Genomic DNA, 17602 nt, shown 5'->3' on the forward strand with positions numbered 1-17602 from the left:
ACTGCCTCTTCATCATGAGCGAAGCGGGAGAAGTTTTGGTTGTGGCATGCGGCTCGTTCCTGTAGGACAACAGGAAGCTGTTCAGACGTTGGTGGATTTAGCCCTGACCTTGCGATGCCTTCAAGGCGTGCTTCAAAGTTTGCACGAACCTTTCTGCCTGGCCATTAGTAGAGGGATGATAGGGTGCAGACCTGATGTGTTGGACACCATTCACATGCAGGAAGGTTGCAAACTCCTGTGATACAATTTGTGGACCGTTGTCACTTACGAGTTGTTCCGGTGAGCCATAACGGCTGAACATCTCACCAAGTTTCTCAATTGTTTTCTCTGCCGTGGTAGACCTCATCATAGCGACCTCCGGCCACTTGCTACGAGCGTCCACAACCACCATAAACATCTTCCCTTCGAAAGGACCGGCGAAGTCCACATGTACTCGCTGCCACACTTCTGCAGGCCAATCCCAGGGGTGTAGGGTTGCCAGCTGTGGAACATTCCGGACCCTTTGACATGGGGAACATGTTTTGGCTTTCTCCTCAATATTCCCATCGAGACCTGGCCACCAGAAGTAGCTTCTTGCCATTTCATTCATCCGAACCATCCCACTGTGGCCTGTATGAAGTTGTTGCAGTATAGGTTCCCTCAGAGGTGGCGGAATGAAGACACGGCGTCCCCAAAGAAGATAACCTGCCTGGACGGAGAGCTCATTTCTTTTTGAAACGTAAGGTTTCAAACTAGGAGAATCTCCTATAGCTCTCCCTCGAATGACATCGTCCATTACCTCAGAGAGGACTGGATCGTTGCGGGTGTACCTTCGCACCTGAACTGCAGTAACAGGTGCTCCCACCACTTGTCTAAAGTAGAAGAAGTCTATCTGACGAGGCTCTGGGGGAGTAACAGGCAAGGGTAGCCTCGAGAGACCGTCTGCGTTGCCGTGCAAGTCTGATTTGCGATATTTGATGTCGTATGTGTTAGATCCGTGATTCTGAGAGTATGATGTTTTTCAATAACCACACGGATGCTGTAACTGAACAATCAACAGATATTTACTGGAGTAGGGTAATCTTAAGACTAGGGTACAGAGGCATGCTCAAGGCTTATATACAGGTGTGGTCACTGCCAGTACTACAGTATACAGGAGCTGTAAAAGTAGTTCTCTCTTAAAGGTACATACACTACAATTCCTCCCCTTTTAGATTAGTAGTACCCATAATATTCAAATAACAATTAACACTTTAACATGTACATTAAACAACAATAGTCCATTTATAGATTCAGTCTTTGGGGCGGCTTCCTGATCCTTTCGGGATAGCGCCTTTCCTGAGGTTCTTGTTCTTGGTACGGAGGCGATTCTGGCCCCTTTTCATCGGTTACTTCATCGGGTTCCACTGCTACTGGTTCGGAGGTAGTGTGTCGGGTACATCCCCTGGTACGCAAGACATGGGGTTGACTCGTTCCTGTGACGCTAAGATCTGATCAACGTGGCGTCTCACAATGTTCTCCCCGACATCCACTGTGCACATTAATGGCCCCTGCCGTCTGCATATCGTTCCGGGTTGCCATTTCTCTGTTCGGTAGTCACGGGCCAAGACTGGTTGTCCTACATTGAAGCTCCTTGTCGGCTTCTCATTGATGTGCTGGAATTGTTTATCCGCAACATTTCTTCGCACATTTGGTCTAAGCAAGTCCAGACGAGATCGCAACCTTCAGTTAAAGAACATCATGGCCGGGGTCTGGTTGGTAACTGCATGTGTCACGTTTCGGTAGGCTAATAAGAAATTGTCCACCTTATGCTGTAGTGGAATTTCATCGTCGCACATGGCCTTTATCGCCTTCTTAAAGGTTTGTACGAACCTCTCAGCCAATCCATTTGTGGCTGGATGATACGGGGCGGATGTGTAATGCCTTACCCCATTCCTTCTCATAAATTTTCAAACTCTTCGGACACAAACTGTGGTCCATTATCAGAGCAAATCTGCTCTGGCAAGCCGTTTCTGGCAAATATGGTCCGTAGGACTGCAATCGTTTTCTCTGTAGTGGTTGAGGACATTTTTATCACCTCAGGCCACTTCGAATGAGCATCCACTGCTATTAAGAACATTGAGTCCATGAATGGACCAGCAAAATCAAAATGCACCCGTTGCCATGGAGAGGAGGGCCACTCCCATGGGTGTAGAGGGGCATGTGGTGGTGCATTTTGGACCTTCTGGCATCCTGAGCAGCTCTTGGTTAGGTCTTCGATTTGTTGATCGATTCCCAGCCACCACACATAAGCCCTAGCAAGGCTTTTCATTTTCACTCCCCCCAGATGACCTTCATGTAGCTCATTTAGCACTCTCTCCCTTAACTTGGGTGGAATCACCATTCTGGATCCACACATCACTGTCCCCTGGCATACTGACAGCTGTTCTCTTCTGGATGAGAATGCTGGCAACAGTGAGTCGCCATGTGTCGGCCATCCCCTCACCGTCAAATCATATACCCGAGACAGCGTCGGATCATTGCGGGTCTCCTTCTCTATATCCGCGTTCGTTACTGGCAATCGTTCAATTATTGATGAATAAAATATCTCGATAGGGTCCACTGCTGGTGCTTCCTCCACGGTAGGCAGTGGCAGGCGCGATAGCCCATCAGCGTTTCCATGCTGTTTCGTGCCTTGATATTCTATTTCATATTGATTCGCCCCTAGAAACAGGGACCATCTTTGTAACCGTTGTGCAGTCATCACTGGAACACCCTTCTTAGGATTAAAGATGGAGACAAGTGGTTGGTGGTCAGTCAGCAAGGTGAACTTCTGCCCATGCAGATAGTGGTTGAATTTTTTTACTCCCCATACTAGGCTGAGGGCCTCCCTGTCAATCTGGGCGTAGTTGCACTCGGCTGAGGTTAGTGACCGAGACGCAAAGGCTACTGGCCTCTCCAACCCGTCTGGGAATTTGTGCGACAGCACTGCTCCAATACCATAGGGTGATGCATCACATGCCAAACGAATTGGTAGTGCTGGGTTGAAATGGGCCAGCACCTCTTTTGATGTGATCAATTCTTTACATTTCTGGAAAGCTGGTCTACGTTCGTCATTCCACTTCCATGGTACCCCTGTTTGCAGTAGGGTGTTCAGTGGGTGTAATACCGTAGACAAATTTGGTAAGAACTTATGGTAGTCGTTTACTAGCCCGAGGAACGACCTCAGTTGTGACACATTTTCCGGTGCTGGAGCCTTGGCTACTGCCTCAATCTTTTCAGGGGACTTATGTAACCCCTCTTCATCGATGACGTGGCCACAATACGAGATCTGCTTCTGGAAAAACTCGCACTTGTGGCGATTAGCTCGTAGCCCATATTCGTTTAATCTGGTGAGCACCTTCTCCAAGTTGGCGAGGTGATCACTGTCATTTTCGCCCGTGACCAAGATGTCGTCCAAATAACACTGGGTCCCTGGAATCCCTAGCAGAACTTGATCCATCGCCCTTCGCCAAATAGCCGGAGCCGATGCTAGCCCAAACACCAGCCGGTTGTATTGATAAAGACCTTTATGAGTGTTAATCATAAGGTATTGTTTCGAGGCTTCTTCTCCCTCCATTTGCAAGTACGCCTGGGCTAGATCAATTTTGGTGAAGCATTTGCCTCCAGATAGTGAGGCGAAAATATCCTCAATTCGTGGAAGCGGATATTGTACCATGTGAAGGACTGGGTTCAATGTCACCTTAAAATCCCCACAGATGCGGACCTTCTTTGGTTCCCCAGGCATATTACTCAATGACCTCTTCATTACTGGAACGATGGGTGTAGCCCACTCGCTCCAGTCTACTTTGGACAGTACTCCTGAACGTTCCAACCCTTCCAGCTCTGCTTCGACAGCTGGTCTGATCGCATAAGGCACTGGTCTGGCCTTAAGAAACTTTGGGCTTGCATTTTCCTCTATTTTAATCATTGCTGTTATGCCTTTTAGTGTTCCGAGTCCCTCCTGGAACACTTCTTTTGCATCAGTTAGCATTTTTGACAGTCGTCCAGGTGTGACATCGTCATCCTTTTTGGCCTCAACCTTCAGTGCCAGTATGGAATGCCAACCTAATTGTATCTTCCGGATCCATTCATGTCCTAGCAGTGGTGGTCCTCCATCTGGCAATACATATATATCCATTTTAGGTATTTCCTGGCCTTTATATATCACTTTCACCCTTATTTTTCCTTTGGGGTAGACTTTTTGCCCCGTGTACGTCTTCAAGACAATCTCTGTAGCTTTCAAGGGTATATGTGAGAATAGCCGCTTGTAGTCCCTTTGGTTTATGACTGTTAGGGCTGATCCTGTGTCCAATTCCATTTTCACTTGGACTCCGTCCATCTTGAGTGTAACCCAGATAGTCTGGTGATCCTCCATTTTGGTTACCTTATGCAGTTTCAGACAACCCAGCTCCTTGCTTCCGGAGTCTGTGTCACTTTTCTGTTCGTCTGAACTACTGTCCATCACCTTGTGCACCTTTTTGTACTTCTCCTGTGGAGATTTCTTACTGTTGGTTTTCTTCCCAGACCTGCAGACTCTTGCTATGTGTCCTGCTTTTCCACACTGTCTGCACACTTGGTCCTTGAACCAACAATCCTTCTGGTCATGTGTTGTTCTGCCGCAGCAATAGCACTTCCCTGTTCCATAGGACATTTCATTGGTGCCATATTCTTGCGGTCTCCGTTGTATCTCTGCAGCGCCCCTTGCAGCTGCTTCATGTGATACTGCCATACTGAAAGCCTTGTCCAGCGTAAGATCCTTTTCTGATAGAAGCCGTTTCTGGGTTCCTTCACTTTGCAGCCCACACACAAACTTGTCCCTTAACATATCTGCTAGTCCCGCTCCAAACTGGTAGTGTTTTGATAGCTTGTGCAGTTCCGTTAGGTACTCAGCATTGTTTTCGTCTTTGTGTTGGTTCCTTTTATGGAACTTAAATCATTCTGCTATCAGCAGCGTTGTGGGGTTTAAGTGGTCCTGTAGGATTTCCACTATGCTTTCGAAATTCTTGTTCACAGGCTTCTCTGGGGTTATTAGGTTTCGCAGTAACCCATAAGTTTTTGCACCCATGGAATTTAACAAAACCAGTGCTTTCCTAGCATCTGACACTTCATTCGCCCTGCAGTACACCTCAATACGTTCCACATATGTCGCCCAATCTTCGACTTCATTGTCAAACGTAGAGATACTGCCACTCTTCGGCATCCCTGGGTGTGATTTAACTGTCAAAAATGGCGTCTCCCGCGCTTCCCCTTCTTCTCCGCTGGCACAAAATGGCGTCTCCCGCGCTTTCCTTCCTTCCTGCGCTCGCCCTTCTTCTCCACTGCGGCTTCTAAAAATGGCGTCTCCCGCGCTCTTCCTTCTTCTCCGCGGCTCAATGGCATCTCCCGCGCTCTCCCTTCTTCTGTTCAGCCCTTGAGCCCTGGCTGTGCTCTGCGTGTTCTTTTTTTTTTGTGCGCCTTTCCCGTTTCTGCCGCTCGGTCCTGAACCCGGCTGTTGCTTTACCCTCGCTCTCTCCATTTTGTTTTTCCTCGACGCCGCTCAGTTTTCAACCCCCGGCTGCGCCCTGTGCGCTTCACCCTCTGTCTTACCCCATCGATGCTGCTCGGCTTTCTCCCCACCGTCGGTCAGCTCCAGCCGCCGCTGTCTGGGAAGGGTCTGCGCTGTACCTGTCGTCAGTCTATTTCTGATCGTCGTCACTGGGGAACCAAGCCCGGCTCTCCACTGCAATGTTCACTCTCTGCCGGACGACTGGGCGGTTGCTCGTGGTCGACGCCCGTACTTCTGGCCTCGACTTTCTTCCACCGACCTCCCGGAGTGAATCCTTGAAGGGAAATGCAGAGTTGCAGGTAGATTCTAATCGACACTCGTCGCCACTGTTAGATCCGTGATTCTGAGAGCATGATGTTTTTCAATAACCCCACGGATGCTGTAACTGAACAATCAACAGATATTTACTGGAGTAGGGTAATCTCAAGACTGGGGTACAGAGGCATGTTCAAGGCTTATATACAGGTGTGGTCACTGCCGGTACTACAGTATACAGGAGCTGTAAAAGTAGTTCTCTCTTAAAGGTACATACACTACAGTGTGTGTGTCCTGACAACAGTAAAGCCCACCTTTGCATCCTGCTTGCAGCGAGAGATGGAATTCCGGTGTGGGGCCCGAAGATTGAAGTCAATGGACGGTGGTCCATCAGGAGTGTGAACCTTCTCCCAAACAGGTACTGATGAAATTTTCGAATTCCAAAAACGATTCCCAAGGCCTCGCGCTCGATCTGCGTATAGTTACTCTCGGCCTTGTTCAAGGTGCGTGATGCGAAGGCGATAGGTTTCTCTTCACCCGAAGGCATGATGTGGGATATGACTGCTCCCACACCATATGGTGATGCATCACATGCTAGCTGCATGGGTAGCTTTGGGTCGAAGTGTGTCAGGACCTCCGATTTCAGCAATGCTTTCTTTGCTTGGGCAAAAGCTTCGTTGCACAGTTCAGTCCATTTCCATGTTTTGCCTTGACATAGCAACTGATGTAATGGCTTCAGCAATGTTGCTAAGTCTGGAATAAACTTCCCATAGTAGTTAAGTAGCCCCAGAAATTAACGTAACTGACTCACATTCTGGGGTGCTGGGGCCTCCACGATCGCCTTGACCTTTGACGGCACCTTATGCAGGCCAGTAGCGTCAATCACATGCCCCAGGTACTCAACTGAAGACTGAAAGAATTCACATTTGTCTTTACGAACTCTGAGTCCGTACTCTTTCAGTCGTTGTAGTGTCGCATCCAAGTTCAGAAGATGATCCTCCTCATTTGTCCCAGTGACAAGGATGTTGTCCAGGTAGCACTGGACTCCTGGCAGTCCACTCAAAATCTGATCCATTGCCCTTTGGAATAGAGCAGGGGCTGACGTAATTCCAAACGGAAGGCGGCAGTACCTGTATAGCCCCTTGTGTGTCACAATTGTCAGCAGCTCCTTTGATTTGTCATCGACATGCATTTGTAGATAAGCCTGCCCTAAGTCTATTTTGCTGAACTTTTGCCCTCCGCCCAGGCCCGTAAAAAGATCATCAATGAGGGGAAGAGGGTACTGTTCTGCAGACAGCACCGGGTTAATAGTCACTTTAAAATCCCCGCAGATTCGAACAGATCCATCCTTTTTCAGGACAGGAACAATGGGTGTGGCCCATTTGCTCACGCTCACAGGCTCCAGGACTCCATTCTCGACTAAGGCCTCCAAGTTAGCCTCAACTTTTGGCCTAATTACATAGGGTACAGGTCGGGCTTTGTGAAACTTCGGCTTGCTGTCAGGTTTAATGTCCAGTCTCACGCTGATCTTTTTCATGCTCCCAAGTTCTCCATTGAAGAGTTCTGCATGTTTGTTTAACACTGCAGTCAGACCTGACTCCCCTTTTGACATCATGCGGACTGCAGGCCAGTCCAGCATGATTTTCTCTAGCCACGCACATCCCAGTAGCGATGGGTAATTTCCCTTTACCACATATAGTGGCAGTTTTGCAGTCTGTCCATTCAATTTAACTGTCACCTCAATGGCGCCTCTCATGGCCACAGGTTCGCCGGTATACGTCTTTAGCAAAATGTTTGTTGGCTGAAGGGTAAGATGCTTTTGCATTTTGTTTTAGACAGTGTCTGAAACAAGGGACACAGCCGCGCCTGTGTCCACCTCCATCCGCACTGATTGTCCCTCCACCAGTGGTGACACCCAGTAGCCATTTGAACCACCTGCAACCGTCAGTATGTGCACCTCTTCCTCCTCAGAGGTGTCGCTCCCCTCTGTTTTGCTTGTTCCATCATACTGCACTGAATGAACACTCTTTTTCCTTTCTTGTCCAAATACAGACATTTTGCTTCCATGCTTCCCAGCTCTGTCTGTTCTTTTTTTACCTCTACAGGCACGTTCAATGTGACCTTTTTTGCCACAATTTCAGCATTCCAGCTCCATACACCAGCAGTCATTAGCGTGATGGCCCGTTTTCCCACAACGGTAACATGTGCCGTTCCGCGCACCTTTAGGCTCAGACGACACCTTGTGAACTCTCCCTGTTGAACTCAACTGGTGAGCCTCCTTTTCCACCATCTCTATGGAGACACTAACTTCAATGGCCTTTTCAAGAGTAAGGTTGTCCTCAGTAAGAAGGCGCTTCTGTGTGGCTGCATTTTGCAGACCACACACGAGTCTGTCTCTAATGGTGTCCTTCAGCACCTCCTTGAACTCGCAGTGTTCTGATAACCTTTTTAAAGCAGCAATAAACATCGTCACTGATTCCTCCTCCTCTTGATTCCGTTTGTGAAATCTAAATCTCTCAGCAATAACCAAAGGTTTTGGTGAAAAATGTGCTCCAAGAATTTCCACTAGTTGCTTATATGTTTTAGTTCCTGGCTTATCTGGTTGCACGAGGCTGCAAAGTAAATTGAATGTCTTCGGCCCGATTACACTCAAAAAGGTAGGCACGACCTTTTCATTTGCCACCGCATTCGCCAATACAAAATAGTCAAAATGTTCCGTATATGCGCTCCATTGCTCCACATTTTCATCAAAATCACCGATGTTTCCTAATATAGTAGCCATTTCACGTTTCAAATTAAAATTTCTGTTTACTCACTGCACCCGTCTCTGTTCCGAGTGTTTTGTAGTCGAAAACAAGAAAGTTCCCACAACACAGATTCATCCGATCCTCGTCGCCACTTGTTGTGTTGGTACCTTTCTACCTAGACACAATTTAGGACTCAGAACTCAGAGATTCAAACATGAAGTGCTTTATTGGAAGGAAAGGAAGTTCTGGAAAGTTCCGAACAAAGAGAGCTAAACTTAACCGAGAACACCCAACCATTTATCTCCTGTGACAGCGCCACCACAGGTGGGAGGAGAACACACAATAGAACACACAATACATAACACTGTCTTTCGGATGAGATATTAAACCAAAGCTCCATCTGCTCTTTCAGGTGGACGTAAAAGATCCTATGGCACTATTTTGAAGAAGAGCCATGCGATTCACAGCCAATGAGTTACTTGTGAAGTGTGGACATTGTTGTAACGTAGGGAAATGTGGCAACCAATTTGAGCCCAGCAAGGTCCTACAAACAACAGTGAGAGGAATGCTCAGTTAATTTCTTTTTGGTAGTGTTGGTTTCATTGATGGAGAAAGGGATTATACCTATATCTGCAGATTTCCCTAAAATGCCCACTGTACTTCACACTTCCAGTAATGACTATCAGCAGGACTCATTGGGATGGAGCACTCCCACATTAGGGTGGATCAGCAATCCCTGTGTCAGTCAATCCCCCTCTCTCCCCCCTCACCCCACTCCCAATCCCAGTTGACAAGTGCATGTACTCCTTTTCCCAGATAGAATTAAAACCAGCAAATCAATGACACTGGGGCTTCCAAATCAACAGATATAGACAACCTCCAAAAGACAAAGTCTGCTATTTCCTTCTGTGGAATCCAAATTACCTGGACAGCTGTCCTGGCAGAAGTAGAGTAGGCCTGTATACGTTGCCTTTGGACAGGTGAACATAAAAGATCCCATGGTACTATTAAAGAGTAGGGTTCCTCTGGTGTCCTGGCCAGCATTTATCCCTGAACCAACACCACCAAAAACAGATTAACTGTTCAGTAGTAGCACCCTCCCCTCTGACCCAGAAGGCCGTGGGTTAAAGCTCCACTCCAGAGGCTTGCGCACATAATCTAGGCTGACAATTCAGTCCGGTACTGAGGGGGTGCTTCAGTGTCGAAGGTGGCGTCTTTGGAATGAAATACTAAACTGAGGCCCTGTCTGTTCCAGTGAATGTAAAATATCCCATGGCATCTTTTCGAGGAAGAGCAAGGATTTCTCCTGGTGTCTTGACCAACCTTCATCCCCCAACCAACACCATCAAAACTAACTAACTGGTCATTTATCTCATTGCTGTTTGTAGGACCTTGGTGTGTGCAGATTGGTTGATGCATTTGCCTACAAAACAACATTGACTGCATTGGCTATGAAGTCCTTTGGGATGTCTTGAGATTTGAATGGAGATAACTCACCATTAGGCACAACTGCTACCAGAGTTGTGGCTAGCTTGATACCATCAGAAATGTTGGGGAATTAACTTTGAGAGACAGATTTATAATTGTGTTCTTGTAATTCAGGTAAAAACCAAACTGCAGAACTTGGCCACTTCAACCAATATATGTAATAATTGTTCAGTTATATGTGGAACTTTGCTGTGTGCTAATTGGCTGCTGCGTTTCCTATATTACAACAGTGACAACACTTTAAAAGTACTTAATTGGCTGTAAAGTGCTTTGGGATATCCTGAGGTCATGAAAGGTCCTTTATAAATGCAAGTCCTTCCTTCTTTCTCAACTAGAAGCACACAGTTACTACATCGTCCTTTTGCTGAAGTCCCTCAATATATCTCAAGGATTCACCCTACAGCCTGCCAGAGTGAGTTTTAAATTGACTCAAAACAGCACATTCCATTCTACAACTGCCATCTCTAAGACTAAGTGAGTGGACAGTAAGGTGGCAGATGGAGTATAATGTAGGGAAATGTGAGGTTATTCACTTTAGTAGGAAGAATAGAAAAACAGAATTTTTTTTAAATGGTGAGAAACTTTCAAATGTGTTCAGAGATTTGGGTGTCCTCGTGCAAGAAACACAGAAAGCTAGCATGCAGGTACAGCAAGCAATAAGGAAGGCAAATGGCAATTTGGCCTTTATTGCAAGGGGGTTGGAGTATTAAGAGTAAGGAAGTCTTGCTACAATTGTACAGGGCCTTGGTGAGACCACACCTGGAGTACTGTGCACAGTTTTAGTCTTCTTAGCTAAGGAAGGATATACTTGCCTTGGAGGCAGTGCAACAAAGGTTCACTAGATTGATTCCTGGGATGAGAGGGCTGTCCTACGATGAGAGATTGTGTAGAATGGGCCTATACTCTCTGGAGTTTAGAAGAATGAGAGGTGATCTCATTCAAACATACAAAGTTCTGAAGGGGATTGACAGGGTAGATGCTGAGAGGCTGTTTCCCCTGGAGTGTCTAGAACTAGGGGGCATAGTCTCAGGATAAGGGGTAGGCCATTTAAGACCGAGATGAGGAGGAATTTCTTCACTCAAGGTTGTGAATCTTTGGAATTCTCTGCCCCAGAGGGCTGTGAATGCTGAGTCTTTGAGTATATTCCAGGCTGAGTTAGACAGATTTTTGGACTCTAGTGGAATCAAGGGATATGGAGATCGGGCGGGAAAGTGGAGTTGAGCTCAATGATCAGCCATGATCTTATTGAATGGCAGAGCAAGCTTGAGGGGGCGTATGGCCTACTCCTGCTCTTATTTCTTATGTTCTTATATTCTCTCAGGATTGCAAAGAGAGGCCTATCCGAAGGTCCTCAGTGGCCAAATACAAAGATGCAAGGCGTTGAAATGTGAGATCGCCACAGGAACTCAATGGCCCGTAATTCCCGATGCCTACGGGAGTGTATGGGCTGTGTACACACCCGTAGGGACCTCGCAAGTGCCGGTTTCAGGCATGAAATTTTTAAACTCTTATGTTGGTAAAAGCAGGCCTTACACCTGCTTTTACCAGGCATAAGATTTTTAAGGGACAGGTCTACCTGTCAAAAGTATGAAGGGGGATTCCCTGCTCCCATTGGCTCGCCTGGCCCACGTGATCCCAGGGATGCTTGCAAACTGCCTGCACCCCTGAGATACCTGGGCCTCTGCACGCGCGCACCAGGAGGCGCCCAGGAGCGGAAATGGCTGGACGTCAGGAGCCTTCAGGTAAGGGCGTAGATTTTTTCCCCGACAGGAGGCATCCGCACGCAGGAAGCCTCCTATCGGAAATTACAGGCCAATATTTAACTATAAGCTGTATGTAGTGCAAACGACTTGTCCATTCTACATTATTGCATTATATCATTCAAGAATGTTTAAAATTGTTTATGTTTAAATTAATTACAAGGCAACTTTGAGGGCCAGGAAAATAAATATTGGGAAGGGGAGGGGACATTTTAGTACGTTAAAGATGCTATATAAATGCAAGTTGTTGTTGCTGAGAGGGGGGGCTACCAAGCAGATAGAGTTAGGGGGTACATCAGGGGCAATTTGGGAATTGGGAGGGGGGGAAAGGGAGCCAACCTCCGTCAAAAATAGTCATCCTACCACCCACTCTGACCCTGTAGTGGTTGTGCCTACAAGGAAGGGCTACCGTTTATAAAAGGGGTACTTGTGTAATTATTCTCTGCATATATTGGAACTATGACAATATTGCATCAGAAGTACCCATGTATCGAGGCATTTTAGACAGGGGAGGGGAGAAAAAAATGTACAACTTTTACAGACGAGGCATGCTGTGGTCTTCAAACTTTTCTATAGGGGAGGTGGGGTAAGACTCCCTGCAAATATTCAGACACTCCCTAATTTCTTGTCCTAAGTTCCAAAAGGCAGTATCAGCTGTCCAAAAGCAAACACAGTGTTCTCAGTGCAGAAAATGTTAATTATTGGTGTACAGCACTAGAAATAATGCAGTACAAATACAGAAATGTAATAGGGTGCGGGGACCCTGGCTTTTCCTGATCTCCCGCTGGAACTTTTGCGGACGATTGGTACAGACAAACCTTCATGCTATTTCTCCAGGTTTTCCCCTGAAGTTCTGGCAGGAGATTAGGAGAACTCGTCCCCCTTGTGAATTCTAACCCCGTGTGGTTTAGATATCGATCATGATCACTGACCTTTTGACAATCCTTTCAACCTAGCCCTGAAATCATTAAATTATGGAACATTTTTACTTTCTTTGTATTGGCTTTAAGCTGCAATCGGACACCTAAAGAGTATATTTCACATGTAAATTTTAAAGTAACCAGTTACAATTTACAAGTAACTCAGTCATCTATGAAACCAGAATCTCCAAAGATATGTCAGTCTGACATTACTGCATCGTACAACAGAATCGTACCCTACATGTGATGACTTGATAATTGGTACAATTGGTAAAGTCCATTTAACACAATATTTAACTGAAGTAATGATTCAGTTTGATAATAAATCCCTCAGGCCTACTCGTTACCTGTAACTTCAAGTAAATTAATCTGCTACAGCAAGGACCGTTTTAAAATAAGACTATGATGGATAATTATTAACAGGATACAGAAATATAACATAACTCCAACATTTTTTCCTCTCCATTTTAAAGTTTTAAATGCATCAACTACTTTAGTGGGAATGTTTTAGTCTTGACAATGCAGTTCTTCTAATGATTTTGCTGATCCTCACCAAACTACAGTTTCTATTAATTGTTTCAACGTCATACCTTAACCTAGACACAAAAACAGGACATTTTACTGAGCCCAAAGAATGGCAGAGGAAAGATAAAGCCCTTAGACAAGACGCTATCTAGCTCACTATCCAGCTCGACAGGCAATATTATTAAACTGAGTGAGAACAAGTCAAACTCTCCCAAGGGCCCATTCACATGTATTTACCAATCAGAGTCAAGGACTTAAATAAGTCTGCCAATCCCTCGGGTCTACTCATAATGAAGTTATTGATATCACCTGTTACCTTCAGATAAACAAATTAGCTAAAACAAGGGCACCGTTAAAATGAGAAGATAGGTAATTATTGAAAGAATACGGAAATATAAGTAAAACTGGATACTGTTCAACATACAATGGGCACAGACTAACAAGTACAAGACTTGTCTCAATAGTGCTCCTAAACACCTAATAAAGCCAGCCATCTTTAAATGAAACTGTTTTCCTCAGAGAGTATCTTGCTACTGTATCTAGAGATGCACACCGATGAAGAATCTGTAAGACGGTTAGAATCGCAAAAGCATTAGACAATGGAAAAGATAAGTGCCATCGAATTTAAAATAAAATTAACCTTATTATTCCTCAACCCTATTTTTTGAAAAGGGATGAATTTCAATCATCTACTCACAAACCGAATGCCTGCCAAGTATCCTGAGCCACATGGTCCAGTGGAGAAACCCAGCATGTAACACATACCCAAGGGATACCATTGATTCTCCTGTGCATTCTGGGTAACAGTCCCCAGCCATATTAGAACTACGCAATTTATTCTGCTATGTAATGTTGGTGAGTCATAAAAAAATCTTTTTCAATAAAGAAAACAATCAATATACTGTAAGTGCTCATAAAGTTATCAAAAATTGAAACTGGGTACTGAATTCTTTATCAAGTATGGTATATATTTTATTGGGGGAGGGTCTTAAAATGCTCCATTCATTTTTCCTGTTTCCATGTCACTTGACATGTCTCTAATCTGCTGCATTTTCCTGATGGATGCTTCAAGGACAGTGCCTTATTGTGGCCAAAATATTGTACTGAGGTTAATATTTCATTTAACAACCATATCTTGCATTTCTATAGCACCTTAAACATAGAAAAACGGCCCAAAGCGCTTCACAGAGACATAACCAAAAAAAATGGATGCCAAGCTATAGAAAGATATTAGGAGTGACCAAAAGCTTGGTCAAAGAGGTGGGTTTTAAGGAGGGTCTTAAAGGTGGAGTGGAGGCAGAGGGGTATAGAGAGGGAATTCCAGAGGCCTGTGTTACTGAAGGCCGCCAAAGGTGGGCAAAGGGAAGGAGGATACACAAGAGGGCAGAGTCACAGGGTTGGAGCGCTCGGAAACTATTTCCTGGTACACAGAACTGACAATCAAGGAGGATGTTTTGCCCAGAAATTGGGCAAAAAGTAAGTCCAATTCTGGAGAACAAATATTTAATTTCTTTTATATAAAACTTCAACAAGAATATTTTTTGTTTTGATGAGAATTGTGACATTGCAGAGATGGCATTCTACCCATCGCACCCCCGCCCCCCTTCATTTCTGCACAGCACTACAGAACGTGGCTCTGGGTATAATGTCATCCTGGGTCATTGACAAAGGGCTTTCCCCAATGTTAATGACTGGAAGAATATATTCCCACAGATTGTTTTTGTGAGTAAACCATGTGGTAATAATTCTGCAAGGAAATGTTCCCAGTGTAGAGCCTCATTAAACAGAAGCAGATAGATCTATAGCACTATGGAGTAATTCTGCGAGCTGCCTCCCATGTAACGAGACTCCATGCTGGGAGATGAACCTCATAAGGTTAGCCTTTATGTATTGACATTCACTGTCTGGTCAGTAGGTTAGTATGAAGAACATACATCACTACAATGACAATGTCAATACCATGGGTTATCATTTTGATATTTCATGATCTCAACCAACTGCTCCAAAGAGGGGAAAAATTAGCAAAATAAAATGAAAAGGCATATGTATAAATCTCAAGTAGGCTTTATATTCTTATCTCCATTAAATTTATTTTATTTTTTGAGTCTGCTTGTGCCACCAGGTGGACTGCACACTCCCAGGACTCATCCAGTGTTCTCTTTGGACCAAGATGCTATGCTGGTGTGTGTGAGTTCCTCACCCTGCTGTTTCCCTTTCCTTCCACACTGTGGGGAAGCTTACAACCTCTGTTCTGATCTTCCAGTGATCATAGAATCATAAAAATTGCAGGACAGATCATTTTGCCATTTGGCCCATCATTCCTATGCCAATGCCAGCACTTCAACTAGAGCTATCTACTTTAATCCCATTTCCTTGCTCTTTCCCCGTATCCTTTTACATTCTTCCTTTTTAAATACTTACCAAAATTCCATTTTAAATAATGTTATAGTCTCTACCTCAATATTTTCTTTTTTTATTCATTTATGGGATGTGGGCATCGCTGGAAAGGCCAGCATTTATTGCCCATCCCTAATTGCCCTTGAGAAGGTGGTGGTGAGCCACCTTCTTGAACCGCTGCAGTCTGTGTGGTGTGGTGAATAGCCACTTGTGGTAAAGCATTCTGTGTTCTAATTGTGGTGATAGTTACCCTCCGCCCCGGTAGGGGGCGACGGAGGGTAAACAGAGAAAGAAAAGGAATAAAGAAGCCTCGTGTTGATGGCTGAAGGAATACATCCCATGTCCGTGTGTTGAGCACATTACATGGTGACAGAAGTGGCAAGTACCCAAAATACCCATGTTAAAGACTGTCCGCGTCAATGGAACTAACATTCCCAGTGAAACCAGTCAGCTCCCGATGAGTGAAAGTTTACGATACGGGTGTAGCATAGTAGCTAGTTAAGCCAGGATGGAGATAAACAAAAGAGACCTGACACTGACTGGCGCCCTGTAGCCTATGCTTCACGAGCCCTTTCAAAAACAGAGCAGCGCTATACGCAGATTGAAAAAGAGGCCCTGGCCATTACATGGGCGTGTGAGCGCTATAGAGGCTTCCTAATAGGCATGACATTCCAGGTCAAAACAGATCACAAGCCCCTCCTTACACTATTGGGATCTAAAAACCTGGACGAGTTGTCCCCCCGCATTCAGCGCTTTCGGATGCGACTCATGCACTTTCACTTCACTATATCACATGTGCCAGGGAAGAGCCTAGCAACTGCTGACGTGCTCTCCAGGGCTCCCTACCAGCCGTCGGTGGATGATTCCCCTGAGGTGCAGTGCATAGAGCATTATGTACACTCAATACTCACTGCACTGCCCATTACCGAGAAACGCCTGGCTGCAGTTCGTCAAGAACAGGAAACGGATGAACTACTTCGTCAGGTCTTCACATACTGCCGTGAGGGCTGGCCAGATCATGCGAAACTTGACAACGCTCTTAGACCTTACGCGGCCGTTTCAGGTGACCTCACTATTGCACAAGGATTGCTGCTACAAGGGTGCCGGTTGGTCATTCCAGCATCAATGCAGAAAGACATTCTGGACAAACTGCATGATGACCATCAAGGGATCACAAAATGCAGAGCACGAGCCAGGTGTTCTGTCTGGTGGCCTGGATTAAGCGGTCAACTACAACATAAAGTACAACAATGCCCAAGCTGCGCCCAAATGAGACAACAACCACCAGAGCCATTGATTCCAGATGACACCCCTGAGGGCCCATGGCAGAAGGTTGGGGCTGATCTATTTCATTTGGATAACTCAACTTACCTGGTAATGTTTGACTACTTCTCTAAGTTCATTGAAGTTATCAAGCTCCTCTCCACCACTTCACATGCAGTCGTTGAATGTATGAAATCCTGCTTTGCCCGCCTAGGGGTCCCCCTGCTGGTCCGAACAGATAATGGCCCCCAATTTGCCTCGGACACCTTTCGCTCATTTGCCGACAGCTGGGATTTCACCCATGTCACATCCAGTCCTCTGTATCCTCAAAGCAATGGGGCTGCCGAGCGCGCTGTCCAGACAGCCAAACAGCTTTTTAAAAAGTCACCTGACCCATACCAGGCACTCCTTGCATACCGCTCCACACCTCTTTCTAGCGGATTCAGCCCTGCTGAGTTGCTACAAGGCAGAAAACTTCGTACAACCATGCCAACTATGCCATCACTCCTGACCCCAGGCTGGCCCGACCTCCAGAATTTTACAGACAAGGACAAACAATCTAAACTAAGACAACAGGCCAACTTTAACAATCGCCACAGAGTTAAGCCCTTGTGTCCACTCCTTCCAGGTAACTATGTGTGGATACGTGACTCCCGCAAAAGAGGCATTGTGCAAGGACAGGCCACCACCCCAAGATCGTAT

This window comes from Somniosus microcephalus, chromosome 3, assembly GCF_052327205.1.
Source record: "Somniosus microcephalus isolate GS21.2 chromosome 3, FLI_Smic_1.0, whole genome shotgun sequence".
In the NCBI taxonomy this organism is placed as follows: Eukaryota; Metazoa; Chordata; class Chondrichthyes; order Squaliformes; family Somniosidae; genus Somniosus; species Somniosus microcephalus.